Source organism: Dreissena polymorpha, chromosome 3 (assembly GCF_020536995.1).
Source record: "Dreissena polymorpha isolate Duluth1 chromosome 3, UMN_Dpol_1.0, whole genome shotgun sequence".
NCBI lineage: Eukaryota > Metazoa > Mollusca > Bivalvia > Myida > Dreissenidae > Dreissena > Dreissena polymorpha.
The window spans coordinates 151,609,527-151,633,345 of NC_068357.1; positions in this window are offsets into that span (position 1 = coordinate 151,609,527).

A 23,819-nucleotide genomic window follows, 5' to 3' on the forward strand; every position below is an offset into this window, starting at 1 on the left:
CAGAAGTAGTAGTAGTAGCAGTAGTAGTAGTAGTAGTAGAAGTAGTAGTAGAAGTAGTAGTAGTAGTAGTAGTAGTAGTAGCAGTAGTAGTAGTAGTAGTAGTAGTAGTAATGGTAGTAGCGGTAGTGGTAGCGAGACTGGTTATAGTGGTAGTTGTAGTGGGAATGGTAGTAGTGGTAGTAATATTTGTAGTAGTAGAAGTAGTAGAAGTAATAGTAGCAGTAGCATTGCAGTAGCAGCACCAGCACCACCAGCATTGGCAGTAGAAGTAATTGTAGTAGTAGTAGTAACTGCAGCAGTAATAATAGCACTACTAGAGTAGTAGTCAAAATTCAGTCATTGATGCGTGATTGTTGCGAGTATGGTCGTTTGGGTTCACGCTATTTTACACCCAAGTGTTAGTGTTCAAGTCACATTAAGATGTTTATTCGGCTAAAATTCCATGCAATAAACACATGTTTTCTTCTGGTTCTCCGCTCAGGATGGAAACCCATATTTTTGTTATTTTTTAATTTTTTAAAATGCTATTGTCTATAATAGAGACAAGGAGTTTAACTTCATTTGCCTTAAAACTATACCATCTTTACTGTAAACTAGGGTCGACTTCGATCGCTCACTTAAGTCTGGAAACGGAAGTTGTAAAACGAATGTTTTGTAGGGTAAGTGATGGAATGCGCTTTAGTTTGGATGGGTTATTTAAGAATACAGTATACTAACTATTTTGAGTATACACTCTCAAAACAAGAACATTATACAGTACCAAATTACATGGGAATACCAGAAAATATCGACGATTTTCGTGTACACTATCGAATAACAAGACATTTATTCGATATATTGCTTGAAATGGCAGTGCTGTTTAGTTAAGCTTGGAACTTCATGTACATTTCCTGAATAATTTTACTTCAAGTTCAACTGACTTTCCTGCGCCTGCTATCAAATGAATCATATTTTACTGAGAGATAACAATTCCAGTTCATGTCATTGACTCTTGATGAAAAATCTGGAAAATGCATATCATGAAATGTTTATGCAGTTATTTGCTACTGCTGCTACTGCTGCTGATACTACTACTACTACTACTGCTACTACTACTACTACTACTACTACTGCTTCTACTACTGCTACAACAGCTACTGCAGCTACTCCTGCTTCTGCTGCTACTACTGCTACTACTAGTACTGCTGTTACTGCTGCTACTGCTGGTACTGCTGCTACTGCTGCTACTGCTTCAACTGCTTCAACTGCTGCTACTACTGCTACAAGTGCTACTCCTGCTACTCCTGCTACTACTCTTATTGCTGATTCTGTGGCTAGTGCTGCTACAGCTGCTACTGCTGCTACAGCTGCTACTGCTGCTGCTGCTACTGCTGCTGCTAATGCTACTGCTGCTACTGCTGCTACTATTACTACTACTACTTCTACTACTACTACTACTAATCTACTACTACTACTACTACTACTACTACTACTACTACTACTACTACTACTACTACTACTACTACTACTAATAATAATAATAATAATAATAATAATAATAATAATAATAAAATAATAATAATACTGCTTCTACTACTATTTCAACTTTTACTTCTGCTTCTACTACTGCTACCCCTGCTACTGCTGTTACTACTGATACTGCTGCTACTGCTGCTATTGCTGCTGCTAATGCTGCTGCTGCTAATGCTGCTACTACTTCTACCGCAGCTACTACTACTACTACAACAACTACTACTACTGCTACAGCTACTGCTGCTACTGATGCTGTTGCTACTGCTGCTTCTGCTTCAACTGCAGCTACTATTACTACTACAGCAACTACTAATTCTGCTACTGCTGCTGCTACTGCCGCTTCCGCTGATACTGCTACTGCTGCTGCTGCTGCTACTGCTTCTACTGCAGCTACTTCTATTACTACAACTACTACTACTGCTACTGTTGGTGGTGCTGCAACTGCTACTACACTGCGACTGCTACTATTACTACTCCTGATTCTGCTACTACTACAACTACTACTACCACTACCACCAGTTCCACTACCACTACCACTACTACCAGTATCACTAACACTACCGCTACTACTTCTACTGCTACTTCTACTACTACTACTACTACTACTTCTGCTACTACTGCTACTGCTGCTTTTTCTTCTACTGCTGCTACTGCTGTTACTCCTGCTTCTGCTGTTACTGCTGTTGCTGCTACTGCTGCTGCTGCTACTGCTTCTACTGCAGCTACTACTACTTCTACAACAACTACTAATACTGTTACTACTGCTACTGCTGCTACTGCTGCTACTACTGCTGCAGCTGCTACTACTGCTGCTACTACGCTGCTACTGCTGCTGCTGCTGCTGCTACTGCTGCTGCTGCTACTCCTGCTGCTGCTGCTACTGTTGCTGCTGCTGCTGCTGTTATTGCTGCTACTAGATGCTGCTATTTTTACTTAAGCTGAAAAAGTTACTATAACACCTTGCTTGCAGATGAAACAAAAATTTCCCACACCCGTCGACACACGACATTCAAGCGACATTCTCTCGATATATCGCGCGAATGTCGTTTTAAGCGTTGAGAGAATGTCGTGCGTCGAGAGAATGTCGTTTGTCGACCTAGTGATTTTTAGGTCGACAGGCGACATTTTCGCGATATAATATATTGACTGTCGACTGATTTGTCGTGCATCGAGAGAATGTCGAGAGAATGTCGAGTGTCGCGCTCGAAGGTCGACACACGACATTCAAGCGACATTCAAGTGACATTCTCTCGACGCTCAATACGACACGCGACAAATCAGTCGACAGTCAAGATATTCTGCGATATTTTTTTTCTAAAACCCAGCGCGATATGCGACACTCAAATATTGATTGTCGCATGACTGTCGCGCGTCGAGAGAGCGTGGAGAGAATGTCGCTTGAATGTCGTGTGTCGACCTCGAAGGCGATACTCAACTTGGCACTATCCGGATTCCGTACTATCCGGATTCCGTATATTTGTGTATGCGTGCATGGTCACGTTTTTGCTATAATTAATTGTATTTATCAATTAATTATAGATACGGTTTAACGCCCCTTGTGTGTCTATGCCTGGACGCATCTAAAGCGGCAACCCCAGCTGAATTGATCTTCAATATGAAGTTGTTGTTACTAGGGTATATGAATGTCAATTGAGTCCACAGCGCTATGAGATGTATGCGGTTTGGCTCCTTTTAACTGATTCAACTCAACCAATGGTAATTTTGGCATTAAGCGCCCCATTTCTGTTAATGGCTGAATGTACATTGTATGTGTCATGTGTTTTTGTTCTGTTTCTAAATGTTGGACCATTGGGTACTGATCTTAACTAGATTACTGTGTAGTTGAAATAAGAATAATATCCTACTGAAACGTCTAGAAGTTCAGTTAGTTTATATGTGTATTACATATTGGCAAGTAAGAACCACTTATAGACAATGTAAGGTTATACGCAACACTATTTTATGGTAAAAGGTAATCGAGTGTCGGAGAATACCAGTTCATGTTTCTCAGATTCTCACAAGATCGAGTAAACGCAGTCTGGCTACGTTATTAACATCTGAAATAATTATGCAACGGAGGAGCTACATTTTTATAGCTTTTAAATAGAAATGCTCTTGTCACAAACGTCTACCACGAGCTATTCCTGCTCAGGTGAGCTAATGTTTAGGATAGATTGAACTGTGTTATATTAATGGGACCTAACAATTTGAAAGAATGTTAATTAGTATACATATAAGTCTGAGATATAGCTAGTGAATACGCGTAAGCATAGTTCTTCATGTTGTTCACGCAGAATAAACTTGCGCAATACGATAGCAAACCTACAATAATCAAATTCCCATCAATATCAACCTCGGGTAATCGCAATCAGACAGATCATTACTAACGCTCGATCGGTCATTGTTGGCTCAGGTACTACTTAAGTATACCTCGGGTACTCTTAAATATACTTAAATGTACCCCGGGTACGGAAAATATATTGAAACGTACCCGCGAATTCTAATGCTCAAGTGGTCGTTGTCGGCTTTTTTTCCAAATTAATTATTTTCATATTTATGTGAATATTATGTAAAATGGCCTCCATATTATCGAATCTTCTACTCAAAAAAGCATGTTGAGGCAGGTGTTGTTCGAAGAGAATTGTGTTTCGTATTCCGTAGCGCGTTTAATGACATCGGTGTTTGGGCAGGAATAAAACTCGGCCCGGTACATGTTAGTATATTTCCGTAGCCGGGGTACATTTAAGTATACTTAAAAGTGCCTGGGTACATTTAAGCAGTACCCGAACCGACAATTACCAATCGAGCATTATTAACCATTAGTTATCGTTTTCATTTTGTCGTAATATTATAATGATAATACTAATTAGACATCGGTATACTCAGAACAAGTGGAATCTCAAAGCGGTTGCTGAGTATTTGTCTTGGAAAAGTATTTTGAAAAATATGACGCGACAAAACGAACAAAACGCTTATACGTAATAACTATTTAATAAGTAATTTGTGATATAAAGACCTTATTACCATAACATAAATCTGAGACACAATGAAATAAACCCAAAGCGACTATCATGTACATCTCGTCTCGATTAACCTGCACAAGACATATATCAGTGTAGGTGTTACACTCAGGTTATTGTCGTGCAATGCAGGAAGAAGCAGCAATTGGGTTGTGCAAAGCAAAATTACTAAGCTTGATTGTGTATATCAATCTTATACTGAGTATCTTTACTTTTCAAATAGGTTAAGCTATTTCAAATGGAAAACAGATCACATCATGCCCTTTATTGACGACAAGGGATCAAGTACCAAATAAATATTCAAAAGGTTTTAACTTCGTCAGCATTCAAAAATGACGCTTGCATATACATTTTTACATTCACGTACACCGCAAAGTGTATTTAACATTCGTTTGTATATTTTGTATACTCACTTCAATTATTCCAAAGTATACTATCATCGTCACAAAGCAGAATATTGCCAAAGCAAACATTTACATAGAAAATCAAAGTCAGCTACGAAGCGAGGAATTCTAAATTTAAATCTCATTTTTCTAAATGCTAAGGTGGTGTCAGGCTTCAGTTTAGATATGTTTATCGAAAACATTATGCCTGCGAATTGTTCCTAAAAAGAAAACGATACTCGTACATAAGGAGTTTTAATAATTCACTGAAGTTTTTCTTCCATCGTTTATGTACGACATACAACTGATACACGATTGATTTTGTGAATGCACGCCTTCTGTAGGTAATTGCTAACCGTTTATATGTACTTTAATATAAATATAAACATTAAAACAACGCAAATAATACAGCACTTACTGAGGACATTTAAAGTTAATACGGTCCATATGTTTTACCCAAATCAGCAAAAGAATATATATACACATGCGAACAGTTAAACTACTCGTATCCTTTGACATTTACAAAACACCCACAAATGAAAAACGAATAGTTGAATTGTTTTCTGTTCAGGTGATTTATATCAAATGCAAGTGTACATGCAAAATTATGCATGTATTACTCGAAATTGTAAGTTCTTTTCAATAACTGTCTTTTCTTAATAAAGGGATGAATGTGTATGAGAACAAAAAAACAAATTCTATTGCACACCAGCATTAGATAAATAGTGTGTAAGCACGTGTGTATTTTTATGGAAAGTGGCAAATTGTAAAACGTATTGCCATATTTTTTAAACACTGAATACAACGAAAAAACTACAGTATAAGCTTCCAGGAAACCGTTAGAAGCTGTTCAACGCATGATTAAGTGTTTCTATCATATAATAAGACCTGTTGCACGTACCTGCCTGTTTTAATATGACATAAACATGTTCTGCATCACTGCATTCATTAAGTATATGATTGATGTTGTACCCTGGGTATTGGCAAACCGTTTAATAAAACACTGAAGTTGAAGTACAAAACGCAGTTGTCTTCATCCGTATAAGTGTTCTCCTGAAATAGTCGCTCATGCACAAAATTATTAATTATGATACAATCTCTTTGAGTACTAGAGTGGCCATTTTCATCAAATCCATTAAGCGTTAGAATCGCCTGACAAGTTGCTTTATCTTCATTTAAATGTTTACAGTGTTCACTCTTACATTAACCTGCACCTGATGACCTTTGTTTAAATAACTACTTAAAAATATGTGTAATATATTTTGATAATCTGATTATTATTTTATATATGTATTCAGGGGTTTCATTAAGAGCCGGGGGCCGGGAATTTCCCCCGGCTACTTTGGCCAGAAACCCCGGCTACTTTTCAATCGGCAAAAAAATTCCCGACGTAAAAAATTTAAATTTCGCCCAGGCAAAGTTAATTTAAACTATTTTTCCCCCAATCTGAGTCGATTGACAAAAAAAACGCTTGGAATTCGAAGTCAAATGAGCGACAGTCATCGCCATCGATCGTATTCAAAATGAAGGTTACATTATACTAAACAATCGTGTAACATTCCACTAGAAAACGGCCGAAAAAAGAAGGTGCTAAAACAAGCGTTATTGATTTTTGTCATTTTATTTCCTGAAAACTGCGTAACTTAACTTTTTATTGTTGAAATCAATTCAAAGTGTAAAAAGTTTCATTTATTTTCGCTTAAAGTTGTCTCTTTTACATGAATGTTATAAGGAAAATATTAAGTATAATGTGACCTCAATTATCGAGATCATCAGACGCTTATGAAAATGAATCGGAACCGCCTGCGACGCTTTCTCGCTGTCAACAGCGACGACGGACGAAGATGAAACAACAGAACATAACATTTTTTGCCCGAAAAGGTAATTAAAAAAGTACTTAAACATGATGTTTTTTTAACGATAAATGCCACAAGAATTACTGACATTTTAGACGAATTTGATGATAATATCCAACCTCAATCGCTGTGCCCCATCCACTTTTTTACTTGAACGTAAAGCTCGATTTTAATCAATTAAATGCCAATTGAGTGATCGAAGCAGGTTTCATTCTTGTCAATATTTAAATATGTAATAACGAAAACGGTATGGATTTAATTGTATTCCTTCAAACTAAAAAAAAACATCATAAGCATGTTAAAAATCTGACAGTTATCCGGACTTAAGTTTATCATTAGACATTAGAATATAAATTTTCACAGGTACTAGAGACATGCTCTTCTTGAATTAGAGGCATTGGACAGTGGTTCGGGCAATGTTCACGGGCTTATTTTTTCAAGCTTTTTATATTTAGGTGCCATTGTTTAGCCTTGTTTTTAACTTTCTGTGCTTAATAATTGTTCTAGTTGTTTTCAGTTTCTAGTTATTCATATGTATGTGCTAAGTTTTTGCTTTTACAAATTATCAGGTATGTTACTAAAGTTACATAAACCATTCTTAGTGCCAACGGGTCTTGAGTGATAGACTGGTCCAATGCTTTATTATAAAATCATTGTTTTTCCTCACAGAAGTATTGTGATAGAACTAATAAATACGCACGCTGTAAATTACTATAATGTAAATTTTATTATTGAGCGTTTGTTCATGTGATTATTTTGCGCGTGTTTTTGTGTTTTAATGATATGTAAATGCATATTTTTTCGTGTGTTTCATTTAAAGTCTCACACATACTCTTAACAACGAAAATTTCGAAAAATATTGCGTAAAATAAAGTAAACACATACAAAGCAGTGTTTCTTATAGCAATACCCTAAATTCAACGCTATATGTGGTATGACAACATAGATTTAACGCGATGCAAAGTTTGTTTTTATTTTTATTTTTTGTGCCACAATATATTCCATGTAAATTTCCAGCCACTATATCCGAACATTTACGAACGAACGCAGTATTGGCTTCGGGCATCGTTGGAAAAACGACGTTTGCATGAGAACTACGTCCTATTGAACAACATATTCTTTGACTTTGAGTGGTTACTAGCTTTTAAGTTTAACAAATGGTGATCCTTTATCACAGCCTGGCGACATAAACTACACGTGTAGGATGATAAACGCCTTTCCTGCGTTAACTATAGAAATTCATTCAGGTAATTGTTTATTCGTGTATGACCTTCGTTTTAACCCAACACGTGTTCATGCATGTCAAGGCTAGAAAAGTGGATCTAGAGACACTGTTGTAAATTCTTCTGAAATGCTCATATGATGTTTTTTACTGGAAGAAATGTGTATATAAACAAAATGAACATTTGGATTTTAGTGCTTCATTTAATTGAAATTACTGGCTTGAAACGTGTGTGGATAGACATCTAAGTTCCCAGTTCTAAGTGGAGATTTTGTAAGTCAGAAACAATTATGCTATTTTGGCATGATACATTATTTTAGATTTAGATACCACAATTCTGCAATTACAAACATCTTTATTATCTGTTAAGAACCATGTAATTGACTTTTGTTTTCAAAAATAAAATTAATAATGATCAAAAAAAAGACAGGCACTAGTCTTTCTAAATTATTTATATCAGTGAGGTGAGAGCACATGCCGATTCCGTTTCACTTACGCTTTTATAGTCAAACATATATACTACCATCGTTACATTCGATAAAACCTTTAAGCTGGCGACCGGTTTCGTTAATATATGTACTTGGATTGTCAATGTATTTTATAAATGCACGACCATAGTAATAACGTGCGCACAGTCTTATCAGAGACTATACTTTCTTCTCGGAGTGAATGTTTCATTTAAGGGAAGCATCTTCTAAAATAAGAATCAGTTCAGGCGAAGTCAACGTCTCTGGTTTGCCTCTGTGGAGGGCAAATATAAATTCTGGGGCCATACTTTCTGCACATGCATAAAGTATGTTTCCAAGAGCGCCGCTCAAATCAATATGAGAATGTTAAGCACGTATCAGACACTTATGTTCAAAGGGAAAGTTTATTATCGGACGCAGCTGATCGAGTTGGTCATTTTGATACATTTTTAATATTCTGCGATCTTTCACTTGCCGTGCAACACATGTTACCTGGATTATATCAGGATTATAATTGCAGAAATACAAAAAGCTATGTAAACATACAAGTGATGATCTTTGCCGAAACGTTCTACGCATATCTAAAATCCCATACGATATGCCATGGGCTTGATTTCAATTATGAAATTGTTTTATTTATCTTATTATCCAACAAAACAGGTGAGAAATATTTTAATAGTAAGAATCACCGCTAGGTGTATAATTAACAGCTGTATTAGACGTGTGTAGCCAATGCTTCGGAAAACCTTCTTTAGCTCAACATCTGCAACGAGTCAGAGCCAGAAAATAGCATAAGGTTTCTTGAAATAAATTGTATTTTTTCCATTTAAATCACTTGTAACGAACAAGCAAATTACTGCGAACCCGTGATAAAATCATCATTATTCACATCGGTTGTATATAGTCGTGATCAAGATGGTTTTTCAATATATCACTTTAAATGACACTTCGAGAAGGGAATATTTCATCCTTCTTCAATCAACGTGCCTAGAACGCCGAATCTTTGTGTTGCAATCTTCCTGTAGTTCTACCATGCTTCAATTTAATAATTCGCATAACATGCTGTGATATAATCGCGTTTTTACCTTAAATATTATCAGGATTATTCACTGCACTAATCCATCATCTAATAAAATACAAGATCTTAATATTAATACTATTTTATCGTTGAAAAATGTTTGTCACAGACCATGCAGCATATAACTCATGAAGTGCTTCACAGTTAACAAGTGACGCGTGTATGTTTCATTTACGTTGTATTGAGCATTTCCTCTAGCCTTAATGTTTACTGAGATTTTATAATAAGCTTTCGCTTTTTTTTTTCAATAGAAAAGCAATTGAAAAAATCGCAATAAATGTCTTAATTTTTTATAAAAATGGAGTTTTTATGAATTATTGTATATTTTGAAATTCTAAATTTAATTAAATTTTTACACAACTAAACAGCACAAAAATAAACATATACCAAACTTTATGTGTTTTTAAAGAGGGTTTATAAATGTTCACATAATAAATTAGGCGTGATAGTAATGCTTCTTGTCAATACTTACGCGTTGAAAAGTCCACATGGACGCTTTCTTTTTATGAAAAATGACATTTGTTAAGTATTAAATTCGTTATTATAATTCGCCGCAACGACGTCATTTTGCCGAGGATGAACGGAAATGAGATACTTTTCTTATATGTTCACTTTTTATTATTTGTATGTCAACCGAGTCTCACAGAAAATGTCGGACACTGTGTTTCATTGAACATGCCCGTGAAATGGAACGATCACGATATATGTACGGCTTTATTATTTGTAAATAGATTCGATTAATTGCCTTCAAATCCGTGGTATGAATAGTGTAACAAAGATTTTTTCTTATATTCTATGATAATTATTTTTCCCATTTGTTTTCTGACCACACATATGGACATCGTCGCGTACGGGAATGATCTAGTCCGTAATGGTAAAGGTTACATACATGTATATCAAAAGATGTAGTTTCCTTTAAGCGTTGTGCAATTTATTACACGGGCTGCTAAAAATGTAATACGGTATAAAACCGTTTTTTTGCTTTAGAACACGCATGTCATTCATTAATATTAGTTATGTTGTATATAATTTTGTGATATGGGTTACTGATCACGATTTTATTTTGCCACGCAAGTATGTACTCAACAACTGTACAAAGGGCGATCGCCCAATCTTTTTAAATAGTACATTGAAAGGCATTGAAAATGGTGTTTTTAATATATTACAATATCCGCTTATTATAAGATGGGAAACAAAATAAAATCCCGTTACCTGGAAAAATGCTAGTGTATATCTGGATGTTATTTTTACAAACGATTTTTAGATTAAAAAATGTGCAGGGTCTAAAGATTTTAATCGATGAAATATTATGACAATCGACTTGTCATCTTTTCAATATTTTATCTCACAATATATGGATCCATACTCCTTGTAACACAGTTTCCAAATAAAATAATCAATTTTTATTCATTAAGACGCCGTAAGCATGGTATATGAATACTCGCGAAAATCTATTAGAAATATGACTAATTATGTCAAATTGAAATTATTTGTTTGGGTTTATATATTTTGATTGCAAAAAATAGGGCTAGTTGGTGTACAAAGATAATCCACCTTATAAGCTGACTCTGACCCCCCGTTCACACATAGCTGCGACTTTACGACGATTATCCCGATCAAGCCACGATCTGATAAAAAAGGATCGAGGCCGATCGGAGTCTAAATCGAACAATTTGGCAAATTATGGTCTTCATTTCGACCGTTCTACGATGCCCCTACGACAATCGCTTACTGCGTTTACTGCCGCCACATTCAAGATCATACAACGACGCTACGTTGAGCTTTTACTGCGCTTTTACTACGATCATGAAGATCTCTCTACGATTCTTACGCGCTGCCTGTATGATTACGGCACTTCTACTACGCTCTTTTTACAACGATTCTTTTTGGCCACGATCCCGCTACGCTTGTTTTGAGCATGTTCAAAATAAGCGTGGCGAGAGCGTAGAGCTCTCCGATCATGAAGACACTACCGCGATCATACTGCGCTTATGAAGACTCCACTACGTTTCTCCTGCGATTTGTTACGATCGGCCACGTTTTCGGCCACACTTTGATAGTAGTAAAAGCGATGTCTATGTGTGAACGGGGGTTATGTTGGCTTCGTGCACTTTATGCTAAAAGCAGAGCAGCAATATACTGTTTTGTTGGGCCGAGAAAGAATGCAGAGACGACACAGAACTTGTTGGGTGAGAAATTTGGCGGAATTATTTCTTGGAGGCATTACAAATGTACGTCTGGTCGGCTCAAAGCGTGAAACATAAATGAGAACTGACAGGAACGTAGTCGGTTTTATAATCGCCGTGCAGAAAATGGCTGCAACTACGTCCTAAACGTACTAAGAACGTAGTAGGACGTAGTGAGAACTGCCTTTGAACGAGTTACCACTGCACAACCAATAAAGAAGAACTGCGAACGAACGTAATCGAACTAGCTGAGGACGGGCTCGGTCTGACTGGGAACGGTATACCAACGGGAACAATGGGGAAATTGACCCGATTTGAACTGGATAAAGGCGGAATGGCAACGGGATAGGGCGGGATAGGAACAAGCTGCACGTAGCGCGAACTGTGTATGAACGTCATTAAGTCATATTTCAGATTTTTTTCTGACCAAAACTACACGTTCAAGCAAGTTCATATCCCTTTCTGCATTTTCTTCAGAACTTGGTCGAACTGACTTAGAACACGTACTTGGTGTATTGGGCCCTTTACATGTTTAAGCAGCGGATTGATTTTGTATTAATTGTATTTTGAAAGTGTTCTTATACTCAAATTAAACCAAGACTACTTGGTTGGTAAAGCCCTTGAAGCAACGACTTTACAGAAAACCAAAAATGTTCTGTCAGTTGTTTTTATCTTGTGTGAGTTCTAAATGTTATAAATGTAAATGTTCAGTATTACTGTTTCCTCACAAATATCATAACTAAAAAGAAAATTGGCGAATCTGAAACAACTTTTTTTAAATTTTATCAATTTACCAAAACGTGAAAAGGTCCCTTTAAATAAACTGTGATAAAAGCGAACATCACACTTTGAAAAATGGTTTGGGCTTGTTCGGTGTCCGCTTTCCTGTTCTGGCTTTATCAAAATTTGCTTAAATACGGTAATCGCAATACAATTGCACTTGCAACTGGTGTATATTTTTCAAGTGTTTGTATAATACATGAAACTTAAACAAAACTTAAACATTGAGAGTAAAGTGAGTGTAAACGATTATGGTTGAAGCGTTTCATTTTCGCAATTTTTAATCAATAAATACGTGCGCACGAGGAGTGACAAATAAACAATGGCTTCATTTATCCACTTGGTTGAACTACACTAAGGGTAAATATCAGTTCACATTTTGCACATTATACTAAAAATTTGTTTTGTTCATTGCCACCAGCTTGACTGTTTACAGAATTCGCCCCTTATAATACTTTATTCGAAAATCTGACCCCATGTGCCCCTAGCAACCTTCTTAGCAACACGAAGGCTACAGTTGGCAAGAGATGTTTAACACATGTTATGTTCGAAAGTACAGGTGTTTAATATGCTAAACGTTTGCCTTAGAATACAACGAATACATAGTTAAGTCAAAAGCACGTATTTTGTGTGAAAAACGGACCAAACTCAAATTCATTTATACTTGTCATCATATAAATCCATGATTAAACAGTATTCTTATTTGATATTCCTAAATCCTGAGGCCTAACGTAACGAAACCTATGGAACATGATCACGAATCTTCTCTTCAGCGAATAAGATGATAATGTTTTGGGGGTTTAGTTGAGTCGCGTTCTGAGAAAACTGGGCTTAATGCATGGCCGTAAAGTGTCGCCTCAGATTAGCCTGTGAAGTCCGCACAGGGACGACACTTTCCGCTTTTATGGTATTTTTAGTTTCAATGAAGTCACTCCATACCAAAAACCAAGTTTAGGCGGACAGTGTCGTCCCTGATTAGCCTGTGCGGACAAAGTTTTCTCAGAACAAGGCTCAATTGTGTCTATGTTGAAGCTGGAGTGATCAGACAACACAGGCAAATACTCTTCGAGCGTTCACATATTCACCGTCACCATAATGAGAGAAAAAGAAATCTCACTTTAATGAGCTATGAAATCAAGATCACTCTCACCGAGATATTTATCAATATAGCTGTTAATTGAAAGCCTTACAACATAAAATTATTGTTAAGATTGCTTTTATCGATAAAAAACTTTCCAAAGCTCCGTTGAATAATTCAACCACACAATAATCAACTCTTGATTCTGTTGCGTTTGAATTATTGATTAGTTGATATTGATGTGTTTTAAACACAAACCTGTATTTAAATAACCTACAGGGTATCCTTTGTATTTACGTATGAGTAGATACTACGAGGTTTGCCAAATACAAATCATCACAAAATGCGAACATATGCTGACATTATTTAAGCAATTGAGAGGCTGAGGCACCGGGGCTTTTGAATAATAAATTGTCAACTTACATTTCATGAGTCCATCAAGTTTGAGAAGGGAAGAATAAAACGTTTGTTTTATGCAGCTTATTTTCCCAAACAAACGAACATGAAAGATTAATGGTGTATAAATAAATATAATGTGTTTTTGTTTGTTACATCGTTTTTATAACCTTATGTTGAACATTAAATGCTAAATAAATGTCGAAACGACGTAGAGTATATGGAACGTTTCTTCAAACAACTGAATTCAATTAGAGTTTCCCCTTTATCCCTTTAAATAGGGGCATGTTTCGGTTGAAACATTAAAAGCAACCCTCACCAAAAGGACCGTTTTATCACTTAAGGCGGGGTCAATTTGTTGATTTAAATTTGAACATTATTTACTGAATATTTGAAGACACAGACATTCAGGCCTGAAGATGCCATAAGTATTGACACTCTTCTTTCATTGTACACAGGGTGCAGTATCAACGGGGTTTCCATTGGGGTTAACACACGGGCTAGACAGAATGTAAACACATCGTTAAATCTTTATTCTTATATTATCTCAAGTGATTGAAATACTTCGCATAAATCTTTAGTGCATAAAAGACTGGTTTTCTTGCAGTTTGTGTCGATATTATGAGGTAGAAGAATAAATCCCTGAATACGTCTTAAATAGGTGACACAATTTCACGTTGTGTGAAGCACAACCGTGTAGTATTAACCGAATTAATAAGAACACAGGTTTATTAAATAAAGTAATTTCGATGTAATTCACATTTGCCATAAGAAGCATAAACATTTGTCTTTTATTTGCTAGTTAAAATTCTTTAGACAATTAATTCGGAACTCGCGAGCTGTGTTTTTTCCGATTTCTGAGCGCGCGCGGGAGGTACAAACATTGTCATTAATACAGTAATGACCAGTTACGTCGATATCCGATTTGCTTCCCATTTAGTAGTGGATAATAAGTATTTAAACGACAGAAGTGTATCTTTTAGGTAATGTCAAAATTGAAGTCTTTTGTTGTTATTACTATTGCTATTATAATTAATAATTAAACAGAAAAAATCTAACACTGATATACATGTATGTCAGACGTTTAATACAGGATTAAAGTCTAAATACACCGTTCAGATGAACAGCCGCCTAAACGAATGGGTCCAGTAGCTAACATACTTAAAAGACATGAAAAACAGACTTTGTCAGCTGTATGGTAATGAAGGAATATATACAAACGGCTTAACATATGCAATATTTCTCTTGTAAAACATTTTTTTTATGGAAGTTTGTTAACTAAACTACCAAGACAGTGACTCCATCGTATATATACTATACTATTCAAATATATTTAAAAGTATACAGACATGTACCAAACAACAAAAACCTTACTATCCTCAGTCCATTCGTAGTACTAGTACTAATATATCGTTCCATATCAGTTGGATATTTATATGTCTATTGATATAGCTCTATTGTGATGTTTTTCTAAATTCGACTTTCTCGCTACATTCTGTGTTTTGCTGTAATATTTTGTCGATCGAATGCTCGGTCATTGGTCGCCATATCATTGGTCGACAGAATCAGAACAACCAACCAGATGACGCGTTATAAAATTTAAATGGTGTACATGTGTTGATGAAACACCGAGTGACATATAGCGAGTAAGTCAAATTTAATTGAATATTAAAGTTATTAGCCGAGCAGGAGATCGGTTAGTTGTGTAATCACGTTGCTTTTACTGTCTTTTAACGAATCCAGTTGCATTTTGTCGGCAACTGCATGGGAACATGTGTGTTTTCGGTGAAAAAGGTCACGTCCAGTGTTCCACAATCTTTCAGCAATAGACATATAGTACGTTTCATACCTTGTGTATATATAATACCTATACGGGTGTTATTTTTTCAAACTGTGTATTTTTGTCAATATTCGTTGTTGAAAAGTCAAACCATACTAGGTGTACATTTAACAATCTGGAACTCCTGGGGTAAGCTCGTAGGGGGGGGGGGGGAGGAAGGATCCCGGGGGGCAAATTTATATATATTACCTATACGAGGGTTATTTTTTCAAACTGTGTATTTTTGTCAATATTCGTTGCTGAAAAGTCAAATCATACACAATAGGTGTACATTTTACAATCTGGAACCCCTGGGGTAAGCTCGGGGGGAGGGGGGGGGCAGGTTCCTGGGTGGGGGCAAATTTATGATACTGCTGCTACTTTACGATTAGAAGGCACATCACTAACGAGCTTTACCATACAGTACGTTTATTTGCTATATCGATAAAGTGGTGTTAACTATTCAGCGATAAGAGAAATTATTGATTCACTCTCTTTTAAAATATGCTAGTCAGCTTTTGTTTGTACCTACCGCGCTAGCTCAAATATCGGAAAAACCCAGACTGGAGAGTTCCGAATACAAACTAATGTTTAAAATGTTATTTGAAAAACTTGCCGTTGTGTTTACATCTATAAACGTTTAATTGGGATCCCACAAAGTCACATGATCCTGCAACCTGGTACAGATGTATTAAAGGGGCCTTTTCACGTTTTGGTAAATTAACAAAATATAAAAAAAAGTTGTTTCAGATTCGCAAATTTTCGTTTTTTATTTATGAGATTTGTGAGGAAATTGTAATACTGAACATTTCATATGTTCTAAAATATCCATAATATGCATCTTTTGACGATTTGAAAACCTGAAAATTATAAAGCGTTACCACGCGAAACGATTGAATACTTTGGAAAGTTCTTCTGTTGTTGTTATATTTTGTGAAACTACGAAGATTGCTTATATAGGTAAAAAATTGATGTGCTCATAACATGAGCACGGATGGTCGTGTGGTCTAGGCGGGAGACTTATCATGACAGGACTCCAGGAGTCAGTGGTTCGAGCCCAGTTGAGGTTTACTTTTTTTCTTTTCTTTTTTTTATTGTATTCTTGTTATTTATTTTACTGGAGATTTTTAGGTAATATGTTTAAATTTATCAATATAAAGCATTTAATTACAAACTTCAATACACGCCAACAGCTGTGAAAAGGCCCCTTTAAAGAATGACATGCTCGGTGCCTCAGACTTCAGCACCGGTCAGATGTAGTGAAAATACCATGGATTTAACTGCAGATTTTTCACCGAAATATGGAGTTTTCGTTGAAATAGATGTCCTCATGTTGCCACCAAATTAAAACGTCATATAATAATTTATGGTAATACTCTCAAGGCAATTGTAAGAATGAACGCTGCATGTATACACAAGACTCACTTTTGGTTTTCTGTTTGTCATTAATCGACATTGAAGTAACTTGCCGAAAACGGTTATGATTACTGAACCAACAAAATAACTGAGAATAAATGTATTATTTTTATAATTGTATATATAGAATATTATGTGAGTTTTGAATAAAGATCAAGTTTATCATGCGAGGCTTAGAACCATGGTAGCGCGAGGCTTGCCGAGCGCTACCATGGTTCGAGACGAGCACCATCAACTTGATCTTTATCCAAAACTCACATAATATTCTATTTATCCTATTATGTGTTCCCCTTTTCCATTTATAATTATAAAAAATCGCATTTTTTACGATTTTATCTTTTCGTAGTTAACAAATACATATTCTCCAATTTTTGGAAAAACCCAAATCTGATCTAAAAATAACGATAGTATAAAGCTAAAGTTTAAACGATCGTAGTAATACTATCGATTTTCATCTGGTAATAGGATGGAAAAAAATAGCTATTATTGTCACTTTTAATATCATTACTGAAAACAGATTTCTAGACAAATAGAGAATACTATGTTAGTGTGATTGTGTACTTAAATTTATCCCACGAGTGAAGAAAGGTTTACATGGCGAGGCTTGCCGAGCCTTGTAAGCCTTTCTGACACGAGTATATTATTATTTTATAATATATATTATTTTATTTTATTTATTTTATTTATTCCTAAAATTTAAGCAAAAACACATTAAATTACTGAATCTTACATTGCGTAGTAATATTTATTGTGATCTTTCCTGTTTACGGAAATCGAAATAGTCCTTAAGAATTCCACGCAAAAGAAAAGTAACGAGACAAAATATCGCTATACGCCTCGATTCAAATTTAATCAGCGTTCCAAATGTAACACACTCAAGTAGAACACAGACGGTTGTGTTCAAACTACAATTCGTGTTTCACCACTGTAAAAAACCAAAAAACAAACATGGCTCCCGCCATTTTGAAGTTTACAAAATGTGTAGACACACAGTATACCGTGGCTACGTGAAGCGTGATTCAGCATTTATTCCCGCCGATATTGTTAATTTTAGTCTTTAGACAACTCTTCTTTTTACACACTTTATACTTACTAACATAAAAGTATTGTTCTACTCACCGAAGTTGTATAATATCCACGTCCATGTTTATTTTCGTAATGTTTAATTTGCTTCCATGACGAGTTAAAATTCTAGACAAATTTTCATCGCCATCCATCTTTTCCATTTTAAAGCACTGGGTTTAAGCAGGAAATTTTTTGTGGATACACATTCTTTGATCGACTGACAAAGGAACGACTAAACCATCAAAGAAATTACCATTTTAATTCGACATCGATTTTCTTCGAAAAATTAAAGAACAATTCACAGACACTTTTCTTAAATTTAATCCATCAATTGTTCAACAAAACATCGCGTTATTCGAGTACATTCGACAGTTTAATTAAATCGAAAATGCAGTCTCACCAGTTTCATTCCAGTTTTATATCCAAACACTGTGTTTTTCACATTCATAATATTATAATAATCCATCGTAAACACACACACTCGTAAACTCGTTAAACGACTGCGTACCCAATGACCTAAATGACGCAATCAGGGGTGAAAGGCCAAAAAAACTAGTCCCTACGTAATGTTCTAAAAATAAGTGTGGATTAAACCTGATCTAAAAAAACTGTGGGGAAACCCTTATCTTTTCCTTATGAGTCGTATTTGTTCTATAAAATCATTTAGCTGTAGGATAAATCACAATTCTATGCTTATGTGCTAAACGTAATATGTATTGATGCCAAACTAGTCAAATACGCGTCGTGGTTTGTTATGTTAGATAACTGTATTTCTTTTGTTTATTTTAGCTCGATTGCGTCGAAAGCCTATGGCTTATATCAACGCTCTCTAGTCCGTTTCCTGGGCCTAGAACCAGTACTTGGTGTCTATGGAGGAGATCTAAAGAACGCTCCTTCGATGGGGATGGAACCCGTGACATCCCGGTCGCTAGGCGGACACCATAACTATTACACCACGACGACCTTATATATATATATATATATATATATATATATATATATATATATATATATATATATATATATATATATATATATATATATATATATATATATAAACAAAAACGCTGTATTTATTTTTTGCCGAAGCTTTCGACCTCACGGTCTTCATCAGCGGCCAATTCGGCGTGAAGACCGTGAGGTCGAAAGCTTCGGCAAAAAATAAATACAGCGTTTTTGTTTAAATACAACAAGGCTAATAGAGACTTTGTTATATATATATATATATATATATATATATATATATATATATATATATATATATATATATATATATATATATACTGTATTTTTTTTATTCGAATAGCGGTATCCGATTCTGAATGATGTGGTTAATGGCACGATATGTGTCTGTTAAAACATCAGAATATCTATTAATATTCAGTCTTTAAATCTAAATACTGTTAAACGTACATTGAAATAAAATTATGATAATTAAGGACATACATGAATGCGGCAGTTTTAATAAAATTTTGTTATATCTAGAATTTGATAATTTTTGGTATTTAGCTAGAACCATCTATTGTGGATAGAAAAAGTACAATACAAATCTTGGGTCACCGATGTTGTTAATTTTGTATTCGCACTTTAACAAAAAAGCCTATTTCAGCAAAAAATGGACAGTTCTGTTCCTAAAAAATGAGTAAATTATAGAGAAAACTGTTAAAAACAACTTCCATTTCTCTCAAAATGCATCATGCTCATTCAATGTGACTGCAAATTCATTTTAAAAACAACATCAATCTGATGAATAATGTATTTACTAGTTTTTAGCAATAACAAAAACAACATAATTTTACATATGGTTATTAATAAAATATACACTAGTCATTATTATTTTTACATGCCTTCCCATATCAAGATTTTGTCCAAATTAACCAAATGTTTTATGAGTTATAACTTTATAAAATATAAAAAGAAAAACATAGATCACCGTGGTCATTTCTACACAACTGCAGTGTCACTGCATGAAGAAAAATACAATGAAAAAAACAGGTCAAAACACAACCTAGTACATGTATTGCTATATGTCAGTGGAAAAGAAGATTTGAATGTTAATGAAATCACACATAATTTGTTAAAAGAATAGAACACGGTTAGTAGAGCATCACACTTAAAACAACATGTATACCGTACATGTAAAGGGGGTAATTCGGCGATATTATTTGCAATTCTTGACATGACTTGACCGATATATTGCGGTATGCCAATTCAAACGTAGATTGAAAGGAAAATAAAAACACAAATTATGTGTAGCAAAATCAGTAAAATTAGGATATATACCCATCCCCATCAAAAAACAGAAAATGTATAGAATACAGTTAAAGAGTAATTCTTGGCATGACCTAATCAATAAATTGTTGTATTCAAATACAAATTCAAATACAAATATTGATTTAAAGTTAAATGAAAACACAAATAATTAGTAATATATATTGTAATCATTAGAGTTAGGTTAATAACGTTTCCAATTTAAAACAAACATGTTAAACACTCATTCGCCTCCTCCTGAAATTATAATATTCTAAAGTCCTTGGCTGTATGTAATGTAATGATACTGATATTAGTATTTTTTTAATCTGTATTGTCTCACAATTTCTTAAGCAATGAATACATTTGAAGGACGTGCGCGGAAGTTTACATTATATGTATTACACATAGAATATGTTTGATATTTTGTTAGTTTGTTAGACCCATTTTTGCTGATATAAAATGACATAAAAATCGTGGTGGGTGACTGGTGTGACTGGTGTTGTAATTTTGTATACTAGTATAACTAAATGGTGTTTCCAATTCCTTAAAGTGATATTAGGGCATTTTTCACTGTTGAATTGAGCTGAAAAGAATTAACAGGGCAAAATAATTAGTTAAATGTGGTAACTGACCAATTATCTATAACTCTTATTGCTACCAGTTTATATACAAAATATATATTATTTTCAATATTTTACATGACTCACACAGTCCTCTAAGCCGACATGATCCGTGAAACAAAATTGTGTCTATGTGTCGTATGAACGAATCTGCATGAAAACTACATGTAGACTCGCATCGTACATCGAATTATTTCTGTCCTCAGTTGTCAAAACGACAGTACGGTTGATATTCAAATGGATTATTTTTCTCTTCCCGAGATATTTTTTTAGTAGGTTGATGCTGCATTGACAAATATAAGTGTATATGAAGTGAAAACACCAAAAATAAACAACGGTTGCGATAGACACCTATATACTGATAGATGCCCATACTATCACTTTAATACGGGCCTTATCAAGTCCCGTATGCTACACGTGGTTGCATGTCGCGTCTTAAGAAGTTCAACGTGTCACAAAAATAGAAAGAAACATTTAACAATATCAATGTTTCTTTTCATAAATTGCTAACCAAAAATAAACAAAATGTTTTTTCAAATCAAATTGGTCTGAGAAAAAAAATTATGTGAACAAAAATCAATAATATTCGCATAAATAAACGAGACGCAAAATGCAACCCCGTCCGCACGTGGTCCAGACGTCGTGGATAATTGATTTTTATTCATCAGGTATTCTATGTAGTAAATGATCTCAAACAACACTTCATGGAAGTTGATATCTTAAGCCGTTGTCCGAGAAATTAAAATTATAAAAGTGTTCCGATTGATTTTTTAGGCATAACATTAAATGTATATACAGGTTTTGATTATAATTCATGTGTAATCAAATATATTTTATGATTTGTTTGAAACATAAGATGATTCAATACCAATTTGCTTAAGACTACGGAAAGCTATCCGTTTTAAACAAATATTACTTGCAACAAAAAGATTGTCAAAGGTAAGAGTAAATCGACTTTTTCCCGTAACTAGACTCATGCTCGCCGTTACAATCACGCGAGAAAAAGGTCTGTGTGGTGTTAGTGATGATGGTTGATTCGTATTGTGTAGTTTAAGGGCTACACATTGAACATCAATTAATATTGCTTCATAATACTTTATTTCTTGATATGTTCTCTTATTGGACATTTATCCCGTTTTGAAACGACTATCCGCAAAAGCATATACCATTTCGCAATCGGTGTTACAGTAAAAACAAATTTGCGCGAAACTAAACTGCCGCGTTCGTCTTTAAACATGCTTTGTAAAAAATAAAATTGGTTAACGACATGATGTAAAGACACGAATCACGCGTATTCAATTTCTTAACAAATTTAACTTAAATTAAGCAAGAGATGTGTTTGTCAGAAACACAATGCCCCCTTATGCGGCGCTTTGATTTTTTTACCTTTGACCTTGAAGAATGACCTTGACATTGACCTTTCATCATTCAAAATGTGCTGCTCCATGAGATACACATGCATGCCAAATATCAAGTTGCTATCTTCAATATTGCAAAAGTTATGACCAAGGTAAAAGTTTTTGTTAAAGTTTTGGGACACACACGCACATAAAATGACAGACAGGCCACAAACATTATAACCCCGATCATTCGATCCGGCGGCATAAACATGTTCAGAGAGAACTTGGGTATTATATTTAGATGCATGTAAACTGATAGTTTAAAATTTAAATAAACCTACTCCAACATCATACAGACATTACACGCATGGTGTTGTCTTAATAACGAATAGTTTAGCGGGTTTCTACGTTCAGGTCACGGTTGAAGACTCTCACATCTTGCGATAACATGTACTCGCTTTTATGGGACCGTTTGTTAAATGTGATAACTGTAATCTATATAAAACAGGACATAAATGTATTCATAGCGTTTTCCTGATTGAACATTTGAGGATAGGTTTATATGTTTTTTATAAACAATGGGATTATTCGCTCCTCTTTCTCAATTCACATTTTTGACGAGCATAGGGCGACACTGTAATGAAACGTTACTGGATGATTGATACGCTTTCAATCAATCGTTATTTTTGTACAATATCCAGGAATAATATACGGATTGAAATATTGTGAAAATAGTCAAATAAGAATTGATAGTAACATAAAATTATGAAGCTATATTACAGAATAATTTGCTCAGTATGCGGTGTGCTGTTAGGGACATCGTTAATAACGTGGTTACACCAGCAGGATGTATGGCAATCAACAGCCTCGGTAAAGATTAATCGTTACAACTCGTCTACTACTCAGGAAGGAGTTTTACAATTCGTTGCATCAAAATACGGAAAAACAAAACTTAACCATTTGAGCATTGGAGATGAATTTTCTACTATTCAGCAACAAGAACACTGCAACGGAAGTTTCATTGGATTTGAACACAAATTTGCTCTGTTAACAAATGTTGTGATACTTCCTGATAAAGGTGTTGGCCGCTCAGGTGGGGAAAACATATCTCAGGTACAAAATCAAAGGGAGGATGATGAGTATTATACGCTTCAAAAGGGATATTTTACATTAAATTGCCTTACTAGATCAATAAATTATGAATTCAATAAAGTAAGTCATTTAAATAAATGGTTGAATGCTGTGGATTTCATAGACTTTTCGTACAAAAGTGAACTGACTTTTATAATGTATTATTTATGCTGGAAATGTTTAATATTAAAGTGGAA